This window comes from Cornus florida, unplaced genomic scaffold (assembly GCF_030987335.1).
Source record: "Cornus florida cultivar Cherokee Brave unplaced genomic scaffold, ASM3098733v1 CherokeeBrave_3.0.0_Hap2_Chr09, whole genome shotgun sequence".
Classification (NCBI taxonomy): Eukaryota; Viridiplantae; Streptophyta; class Magnoliopsida; order Cornales; family Cornaceae; genus Cornus; species Cornus florida.
The window spans coordinates 18,502,978-18,513,455 of record NW_026775579.1 but is presented as its reverse complement, the minus strand read 5'-3'; the positions used below and the strand labels follow the sequence as shown (position 1 = coordinate 18,513,455).

General features: G+C 37.5%; 1 pseudogene; it reads right to left on the bottom strand.

The window, feature by feature from the left end:
- Positions 1-1,159: 1,159 nt before the first annotated feature.
- LOC132275640 (small nucleolar RNA R71) lies at positions 1,160-1,258 on the bottom strand (annotated as a pseudogene).
- Positions 1,259-10,478: the final 9,220 nt, after the last annotated feature.

The following is a 10,478-nucleotide window of genomic DNA, read 5'->3' as shown; positions in this document are numbered from 1 at the left end:
TGTTTTTATTTTTATTTTATTTTTGTTACTTATTGTGTTTGTTCTTGATTGACTAGGTGCATTGAGCCAAGGAGGCAAAGAAAAGGGAAATTAAAAAGCAAAAAGCCAAGTGAAGCTAAGCAAAGAGCATAAAAAGCTCAAAAATAAAAATTTACAAAGCAAGCAAGGCAAAAAGAAAGAAAAAATTGAAAAATCATTTGAAGTTGCTTAAGGACCCTTTGTGAGCTTTTCTAAACTCAATCTCTAGTTAAATCGTGAGCCCGCGTGGAGGCATGTTTTTACATTCTTAGATAGATTGTGAACCCGCATAGAGGTAATTTAATTTTTCTTGCATATTGTTGAAAGCATGGAAGTATGGGATCAATGTATGTGGAGGAAGTTTGTTGATTGCTGATTTGTTGTGAAGATGAAGTGCTTGTTACTTGTTTTTGTCTTGTCTGTGCATGCATGGTCGTAAGTCGTTAAATCCTACTCTTGTCCCACTTAATTTGAATCTTGAATCCATTGTTCGTAATTCTAAGGGAAGAGGTAGATTAATTAACTCTATTTCATCAATGGAAGAACATAATGAGGACCATGTGGAGGACCTTGGTCATATAGACCAACAAGGTATCCTCCACCCCAATGTGCATCATAACAATAATCAAGTACCTTTGGGCAAGCCAAGACCATTTCTTCCAGAACAACAAGGCCAAGTTCCATTGGGAATGCCTAGGCTAATTTTTGCTCCACAACCTCCCATAACTCAAGGCAATCAAGGTGCTTATGTAACACCACCAATTGTGAATCCTCCTCTTGCTTTAAGAGACCATTATGTGCCAAATTAATACAATGCACCCACTTGCATTCAATTGCCCCCATTTAGAGCACATCATTATGAGATTAAACTGCAAACTATTCAAATGTTTCCTAACTATCATGGAATTCCAAGTGAAGAACCTTACAAGCATTTGGATGAGTTTCTTAAAGTGTGTTCTACCGTTAGATACACGGACATGCCGGAAGAGGTTTTAAGACTTAAACTTTTTCCTTTCACCCTTAAGGACAAGGCAAAATATTGGTTTAACAATCTTAGGCCTTTTTCGATTACTTTTTGGGCGGAAATGCAACAAGAGTTCTTGAAGAAATACTATCCGGTTTCTAAGACTAATGCCATAGGAACTTCAATTAGAGAATTTTCTCAAGGGGATGGGGAATTGTTTCATAAGGCATGGGAAAGATTCAATGACTTACTTAAGAAATGTCCACATCATGACATGCCTCAGTGGCAAGTAGTTCAATACTTCTTTGAAAGTTTGCCAGATAGTCATAAGGGTATGGTTGATGCATCTATGAGTGGTTCTTATCTTGATAAGCATGAGGATGATGTGTGGCGTCTTTATGAAAGTATGAGTGAAAATTCAATGCATAGATCCTTATCCTCTAAAAATGGTAGAAACTTAGGTGGAAGGAAGAATGTTGGCTTATATCAAGTTGACAATTCCAATGACATAGCCGCCGAAATAAAATTATTATCTCAAAGGTTTGATCAATTCTTAATCAACCACAATTCGGTGAATCAAGTGTCGTCCTCCCCTAATCATGTTCATCATCATAATTCTAATGAGACATGCATGACTTGTTCTAGTGTTTTACATTCTACTTCCAATTATCCCCATGGATATGTGCAAAGTGAGCACCAAGAACAAGTAAATGCCACTTTTGTTCACCAAGGGAATAATCCCTACAGCTCACATTATAATCTCGGGTAGAGGAACCATCCAAACTTCTCTTGGAAAAGCCAAGGGGAAGGCTCAAACCCTCCCCAAGGTGGTTTTCAAGGTAAGTATGTTCCGTCCCCAATGCAAGGCCAAGGTTCCCAAGGTTATAGACCATCTTTTCAATCATATGGAAACCAATTTTCTAACTCTCATTTTCTCAATCAATCATCTTGCTCCCAAGGAAATTCTAGGAGTCCCGCTTTTGAGGAAAAAGTGTTGACTGCGTTAGGCACTTTAGAGGCCAATACTCAATTGTTTCATTCCCATTCTCAATCCATTGCTAAGCTAGAAATCCAAGTCGGGCAAATAGCTAGTACCTTGAATGCTAGAGAGAAAGGGAAGATGCCTTTAAATGCCCCACCAAAGCAACAATTTGTGGTGGAGACTAATTCCTCATCGAAAGGTCACACAATTGAGCATGTCAATGCGGTGACAACTTTGAGGAGTAGGAGAATTGTTGACAACCAAGTAGGTATTTCTAATGAAGAGAATGAACTGGTGCAACCTAAGGTTGTCACCCGTCCCGTTTTACATCTTATTCCTCCTTCATTGCATGTTCATGACCCCTTTGTTGAAAAAGTAATGGAAAAAGATTTAAACAAAGTTTAGAAAGATGATTTAAAAAATTCTTGTGACAATTTGAAAAAGTCTTATATTGAAGATGCTTTAAAGAAAGACTTTGAAAAGATTTTTGAGCCAAAGGCTCCATTTCTGGATGCCTTAAAAGGGCCCATTTCTCTTGAAAAGCAAAAGACCAAAGTAAATGAAATAATTGAAATGTTTAGGCAAGTGAAGATTAATCTTCCACTTTTGGATGCAATTAAGCAAATTCCGGCCTATGCCAAGTTTTTAAAAGATCTTTGCACCCAAAAGAGGAAGAACAAAAGCCAAGCACCAAAGAAAGTGGTCTTGACCAAGCAAGTAAGCTCCATTTTACAACATAACACTCTCCCAAAATTTAAATACCCCGGTTCACCTACTACTTCTTGCATCATTGGTGACCATGTCATAAATCGGGCTCTTCTAGATTTAGGAGCAACTGTTAACCTTCTTCCATATTCAGTGTATGTTAAATTGGGCTTAGGAGACTTGAAACCAACGTCGATAATTTTGCAACTTGCCGACCGATCCATAAAAAAGCCCTGGGATATCATTGAGGATGTCTTGATTAAGATTGATAAATTCTTTTTCCTGGTCGATTTCGTTGTCATTGACACAGAATCGGTCCCAAATCCCAAGAGCCAAATTCCCGTTATCCTTGTTCGTCCATTCTTGGCAACCACAAATGCCAACATCAATTATAGGACGAGGATAATGAAAATTTCATTTGGGCATATGAAGGTGAAATTGAATATATTTAATCCAACCCCAAGTTTGAATGACAAGCATGAAGAAGTATGTGTTGTAGAGAAGTGTTTTGAAAATGAATTTGATAAAGTTGAATCTTTGCTTGAAAGTGGAAGTTCTAAAAGTTCATTTTCAAAAAAAAATCCAAAAAATGTTATTTTGAAACCAAAGTTTGAAAGGGCATGGAAGCCCAAAAGTTGCATTGATAAAGGACAATCAATCTCTTTTAATTCAAACCCAACAAGTTCTTTAGGGAGCCATTTGTTGGGTGAGACTCAAAATGTCATTCACCTCGTCAACGAGGGGATGCCAAACAAAATTTTTTATTCAGGCTAAAAGAGCCCAACGTCTTGCTAGGGACGTTAAAGACTAGTGCATTCCGTAGGGTTTGACAACTCTATTCCTCCCTCATTTCTATTTTTACATGTTATTGCATCATCTAGATATGAATTGAATTGAAAAATCCGGCTTGAGAGCCATTTTCTGCATTTTGAATACTGCCAGGGACATTTCAATCAATCGAACTTAGTTCAATTGATCGAAGTCCCACTTCGATCGATCGAACCATTTGTTTTGAGGATTTTTGAATTTCCATTTTGATTGATCAAGGGCAGGTTCGATTGATCGAAATCCAAGTCGATCGATCGAAGTTAAGTGTTTAATCGATCGAATTACTTCGATCGATCGAAAATACGAGATTTGAAAATCTTCGGAAATCTTCTTTTTCTTTTCCTTTTCTTTTTCTTTTCTTTTTCTCCTTCCCTATTCACCTTCTCCCTCACTCAAACCCTAACCCTAACCCTCCTCCATATCTCTCTCTCGTCGAGCCTCCATCTCACTCTCCCATCTCATTTTCTCTCTAATCTCTCTCAACCTCACTCCCTCACATCACCAATCTCCCTCCCTTCTCTCACTCCGGCGAAACCTCAAAGAAGCCGAAGCTTCTCATTCCAAGCCTCCATCATCGCCGGCAAGTTTTGGCCCAAAAGTGGCCAAAACAAGTTTTTCCAAGCTTCTTTCACCTCGGATTCCAGTCTTTTCATCACCTCTGGCCGATTTAGGCCAAGGAGGGTTCGAAATTTAGCTCCGGCGACCACTTGCATTTTCCAGCGAGCTCCGGCCATCTTCTTCGGCGCCGGTGAGCTTAAAAAATTCCAGTTTTGATCCCGATTTCTTACTCGACTCTTCTCTATTATCTAGATTGTCGGGTGAGTCCAAATTTCCGAGTTTTCATTTTTGTATTGTTTTATTTCTATTTTTTTTATTTTCATATTATTTTGCTTTTTGCTTTTATTTTATTTTAGCATTTTGATTTTCATCTTGTATATATACTTGTGCATATATAAAAATCTAAAAGCAAAATAGAAAATTAGAAAATAACAATAAATAAATAAAAATAAATGAAAAATGATAATAATAATAATAATGAAAATCTTGTTGCCAATGGTTTTAAAAATTGTTGAAGTATATGACTTGAACTGGAATTTCATATTTCTTATATGGTGATGGGCAAGCATTAGAATGATTTCAAATGTGGTTGATTGTAGTTGATAGAAGGAGAACAGGCAAAATTGAATTGGATTTGTGGATTGTTGTGGACGATGTCCCTAGTTGATTGATGAATTGTGTTGACAATGATTTGAAGTTGATTGAATTGCTGAATTTTTGTGTATTAAAATTTTTGGGATGTCCAATTTTAAAGGGAAACCATGCCGGATTTTTGAAAAATTTCCACACTTAGATTCAAAACGGCATGAGATTTAATTCTTGAATTTTAAGTTGGAATTTGAAAGAATTTTACAAGTTGATTTTGGAAAGAAAAGAAAACAAATTTCCAAATGTTTTCCAAGTTGAAAAATTGATGTTGATTTTGAAATGGCTTTGAAAGTTTGAATTGTATGAGCATAGTTCCTTCTTGTCCCATGTACTTTTCTTGAAAATGAAATGCATGGATTTGTTATCTACATTGCTTGCAAGCATGACTTGATTCGATTTTGTGCTTTTGAACTAGAGATGCTAAGTCTTGTCTTCAATGCATTAAATGTTTTAAATGGACTATTTTGCAAGGTTTCAGTGGACTAAGTGCATTATTATGGTAAAATGATCTCTAATTGTTTAAATGCTTTGTGATCACACTTGTTGGGTTTCAAATGATTTAAAAAGGAAATTTTTAAACTTTGTTTGAAGATGTGAAGTTGAGTTGCATAATTCCTTCTACAGTTGTTCATTCATTACATGATTATTGTCATGAAGTTTTTCTACAATGCAATTGAATGTCTTGACCCCAAAGTTCTCAAAAAATTTCAATTTTGTCCCAAAAATGTTAAAAAATTCCATAGTTGACCAAAATGCCCTTAAATGAGTTTAAGCTTGTTCCATTTGGTTCATTTGCATCCATTTGCATGTTCTAAGTGCCTTTGATCTTGTATGTGATTCAATTCTTGATCCTTGTCATACTAGGGCCCTAGTTTGATGTCCCTTGGCAGTCTTTATCTTGATTTTTATTTCCTTGTGCTTATTGACTTTGAGACATACCTAATAAGGTTTCAGCCTAAGTTTGGGGGTGTCTTATAGCTTCTTGGAATTTCAAATGCATGATTTAGATGTTGTATCTATTTTTTGGCCTTAATTGAGATGTTGAACTGAAATGTGAACCAAGTAAGGACTGTGTTTATTTGATATTGATGTATATCTGTTTCATTGCCATTTGCCTCATATCTTCCACTTGTGATCTGTTCTTAATGACTGAGATTCTTTCTGGTCCAGATTTTGTCATCCAAATGGTAAGCTTCTTGTATTCTCATACTTATCCATTCTCTGCTTCATTTGAGCATTAGAGGAAGTCACGAGTCATGTATGATCATAGGATGTTGATTTTGTTACATTGCTGTGCAGGATATTTCTTTGTCCATAGTTGTTCTTACTTGTGCTTCATTAAGATATATGCTATATATTTGCATACCATGTCCAGGGTTCTTTCTTGATCTTGCCTGTCATAACATGCTTTAGATTATTGTGTTTTGCAACCGTACATTTCACTTAGTCTTGATTGCATGACTTGCCTATTTCTTGAGTCTTAGGTTGACAGTTGCCATGCTTATACACTCCATGCTATCCTGTTCACTGTATTTGATCTTAATACACGTTGCATTATTTATGCACATCACAGCCTATACTTGTCGTGTTGATCATATTTATGCTCAGTTTGTTTCATATGTGACTTTTTTGTCCTCTATGCCATCTTTGCATATCTGATTTGTTTTGTTTAGCTGAAGCATATTTGAATAATGATTCTGAAGTTTTCTTATTCATTTCTTGCACAAGCATGATCCTATCTATTTACCTTATCTGCTTATACTTGATTCAGGCATGCTTTGTGTTTTCTTATCAAGTGCTTACCTTATCCTATACCTGTGCACTGATTTACAATTATTTTTGCAGATTCCGGGTAGATGAAAGACTCTTGCCAGGAAACAAGTTCCTCTAGTGCCACAGCTTACACCTCTAGCTGCAGAGTCTTCCTCTTCATCTTCTTCCTCCTTGGCATCAATTCATTCTAATACATCTGCCATGGATACCGAGTATGCTATTGTTAGAGAGGTCACCGCTGAGTCTTATGCTAGCAGAGCCCAGGAGACCGAGTATATATTTGATACAGCTACATTTTCTACATTGGACTAGACCCAGTGGTCTTATGATGGGTTTGTGAGATGGGGTAGTGCAGCCATTATGACTTCTACAGACACAGTTGTCTATCCCCGGTTGGTTGCTTTCTTCTATCAGCACCTCCGGATGGATGAGGATGACAGACTTCTTCTGCACACCACCATCGATAGTCATGAGATAGACATTTCTTTGTCGGCTATAGCTGCTGCCAACCGTTGCCCCCTCACTTCTCCACTAGATGAGGATACTCAGGAGCCTCTCTACCCTGACCATCCACCATTTCCTCCTGAGCTGACTATGGTAGCCACATTATCACCACAAGTGGCCTATGAAAGGCACTTATTTTTAGACCAGGTCGAGATAGATTCCCGGTACTGGTTCTTCGACTCCGTGCTTCACCTCAATGCCTTCTCTACTGGTCATGGCACTCAGAGGAGAGAGGGGATATTCCAGGCTTTATACTGTGTTGACCAGGGTTATTGGTTCTCTATTCCTGCACTTATTTGGGAGCTTATCCACAAGTTCTGGAAGAACTTACACTTTACACCCATTGCCCGAGTAGAGACATAGCTGTTACCTTTTGGTCATCTTAACACACAGCTGCTTATTGACCAGGGATACCAGTTTGACCCTGAGGAGATACCAGAGCCCGACGCTAACAGGGCCAAGAGAGCTTATGATCTGACCCGGTGGAACAAGACCTTCAATGCTTGTCGTAAAAATAGAGCCAATAGGGACATGAAAAGATTACAAGCACAGTTATAGAGAGAGCCAACACAGGCAGTAACAGGCGATGCTCCAAAGGATGATACAGCTGATAGATCTCCTCCCAGACAGAGACGTCGCGTTACTACTTCCGGATTTACGTCCCAGCCAGATGTACCGACTGCATCACAACAGACTGCTTCCGCACCTACAGCACAGACAAGCACTAACTCCAACTATCGATCAGAGGTAAGCTTAGTTGCATACAGATTTTACATCTTTCAGAGCTGATATGACTGGTCGTCATAAGGATATCACGAGGAGGCATGATAAACTAGTGAGGAGACACGACAATCTGGTAGGGAGACATGATGATTTAGTTCAGAGATCAGATGCCCTGCATGCTGAGGTAGCTAAGGTGAGACATGAGCTTGGAGCTTTGAGGACCGACCTTACCACTTCGCTTACTCGCCATAGTACCAAGATATCTGCCATGCTGTAGCATATTGCTGATATGATTACTCCAGACCCCTCTGTCTGATGCCATCATTTTCTCTCTCTCATACTCATAATCTCTATTGCTCTAACTGTGATTTTTTTGCATGATATTTGGATATTTGCACTGGTTTGGATATTTGTTCTTAGCTATTTGGTATTTTGGATATTATTTCATATTGTTGTTTTGGATACTGTTTTGGATATTTCTTGGATAGTATTTGGATTTGTCTTTGGATATTTTCAGATCTATATAGATTCTTGGATATTTGATATCAGTTCTGTATGTTATGAGCTTTACATTGCTATATGCCTTGATTTTTGCCCAGTTCTCAATTTTATCTCTCAGTTATACCATTGATGCATATGCTTTGACAGTTGTTAGTGTGACCATTTTTAGATAGGTTTTTGGAATCTAAGTTTGGGGGTGTGCCTTCCAAAGCTAAGCTTCCGTTGCCTGGTCCATTATGCTTCACCCATTTGGTATACTCTTTTCATTATCTATCGCTTCTTTGTACATTGAGGACAATGCACAGATTAAGTTTGGGGGTGTTTTAGCATATCTTACATGTCGCACTTCATTTCTATGCATTTGGTCTGATTTGAGAGTCTGGGCTATGATTTTGATCTTTTGAGGACCATGATACTTATAATTTAAAAATTGTTTGACTTAAGAGTCCAATACTCCTTTTATGCCTTGTGGATGCCATTTAGGAGTAAATTTTTTGAAAGATTGATATCTTGCTTGCATTTGTGGTCCACATCATCCTGATTTTGTGATTGTTTTGAGATTCACTCTAGGATTCTACACTAGCACAAATGCACACTAGCACTCATTTGTGGGGTACATGCTTTGTTGATTATTCAATTGGTTATATCCCAATTGAGCTAGTAGTGCATTGAAAACTTTCATTTTGACAAAAGTGGATAACAATCCCTTTTCATTGAGTAGCCGGGATTCTAGCGTTATCAAGCACTGAATTTCTCGGGCCAAAAGGTGGGGGGCCCAAACTCTAGGTTAATAATTGTGGTTTCTAAAAAATAAAAATAAATAAATAAAGCAAATAAAGTAAATAAAAAAGTGAGGACTTCTCCTAAAAGGGTGAGAAGTGGGAAATGATTAGATAAAGGTTGTTTTGATTTGTAGCCTAATTGATTTGAGCTTGTAAGTCCTTAGGAGTGTTTAGACGCCTAATGCCCTAAAGCCGTCTGGTTTGGGAATCATTGACCTAACGCTTGACCTCATGGATAGATAAAAAGCTTAATAGAATAACACATTGCACCATGCTTCCATATTTGATCCTTAGGATACTTGAAAAAAAAAAAAAAAAAGTTTAATTGAGTGAAAAGAATAAGAGCACCTAGATCAATAAAACTTTAATAAAAGGTCCACTCTTTGTTTTGATGATCGGGACTAGATTTGTATGCTAGTTTGAGGGTAAGGATGTGAGTATTTCTTTAGTTGGCTTAGATAGCAACATATTTGATGTCGGTTCACTTAAAAAGGATTCTAGTGTTGTTTTGATTTGTATGGTCATTGTCTTGATGTGTGGGAAACCATATTTGTTTGTTTGATGTTGAAATTTTGGAAGATTGCTTGGAAAATGGTAGAAAAATTGTATACTTGAGGTAGTTTTCTCCCAATGCTTGTTTTGTATGTTGGTACCTCTTTAGTGAGAAAGAGCTCAATGTTTGTGGGAATCATTTCTGGAAATTCTCACGAGATTTCACTTGTCCACTAGGGGTAACGTAGGGGTTTAAAAGGCTAGTTACATACGCTAAATCCAATCGTGTTCCCTACGAAAGTGGCAATACCCTTTTATTGCTTTCTAGTTTATAGTTATATAGTTGTTTATTTATTTATTTCCTTTGTAGTTCATTGCTAGTGGACTAGCAATATCTAAGTTTGGGGGTGTGATGAGTGCTCAAATGTGACGCATTTTAGCACCTAAGTTAGGGTATTTTAGTCCAATCATCTATCTTATTTTTATGTCTTAGATACTTATTTGTGTTATTGCCCATTTACGGTGAATAATGTTCAAACAGGCTAACAAGAGCCATTTAAATCATTTTTGGAGCTATAGAAAAGTTGGAAAGAAGCCAAGAAAATGCACCAGAGGAACTTCGATCGATCGAATGGGAGGTTCGATTGATCGAAATGAAGTCGATGCCAACTCAGCCAATGGGATAAACTCTGGAAGATATTTTGGGTGCCGCGTCAACTTCGATCGATCGAAGCTCTAGTGTTCAATCGATCGAACATCTTCGATCGATCGAAAATGCTACTTGCAGTGAGTTGTCTAATTCCCGAGCGAGCCATTTTTTACCTAACTGTGTGTGATACCCCTCGATTCTAGAGCCACGGGTGATCAAGTCCGAGTGCAAATCCGAGGGATATCAGACAATCAATATGTAAACAAGTAGGAATACAAAATAAAATAAGAATAAATTAATAAACTGAAAAGAATTATAAATACGAAAATCATCCAAAATAAAAGTTTAATA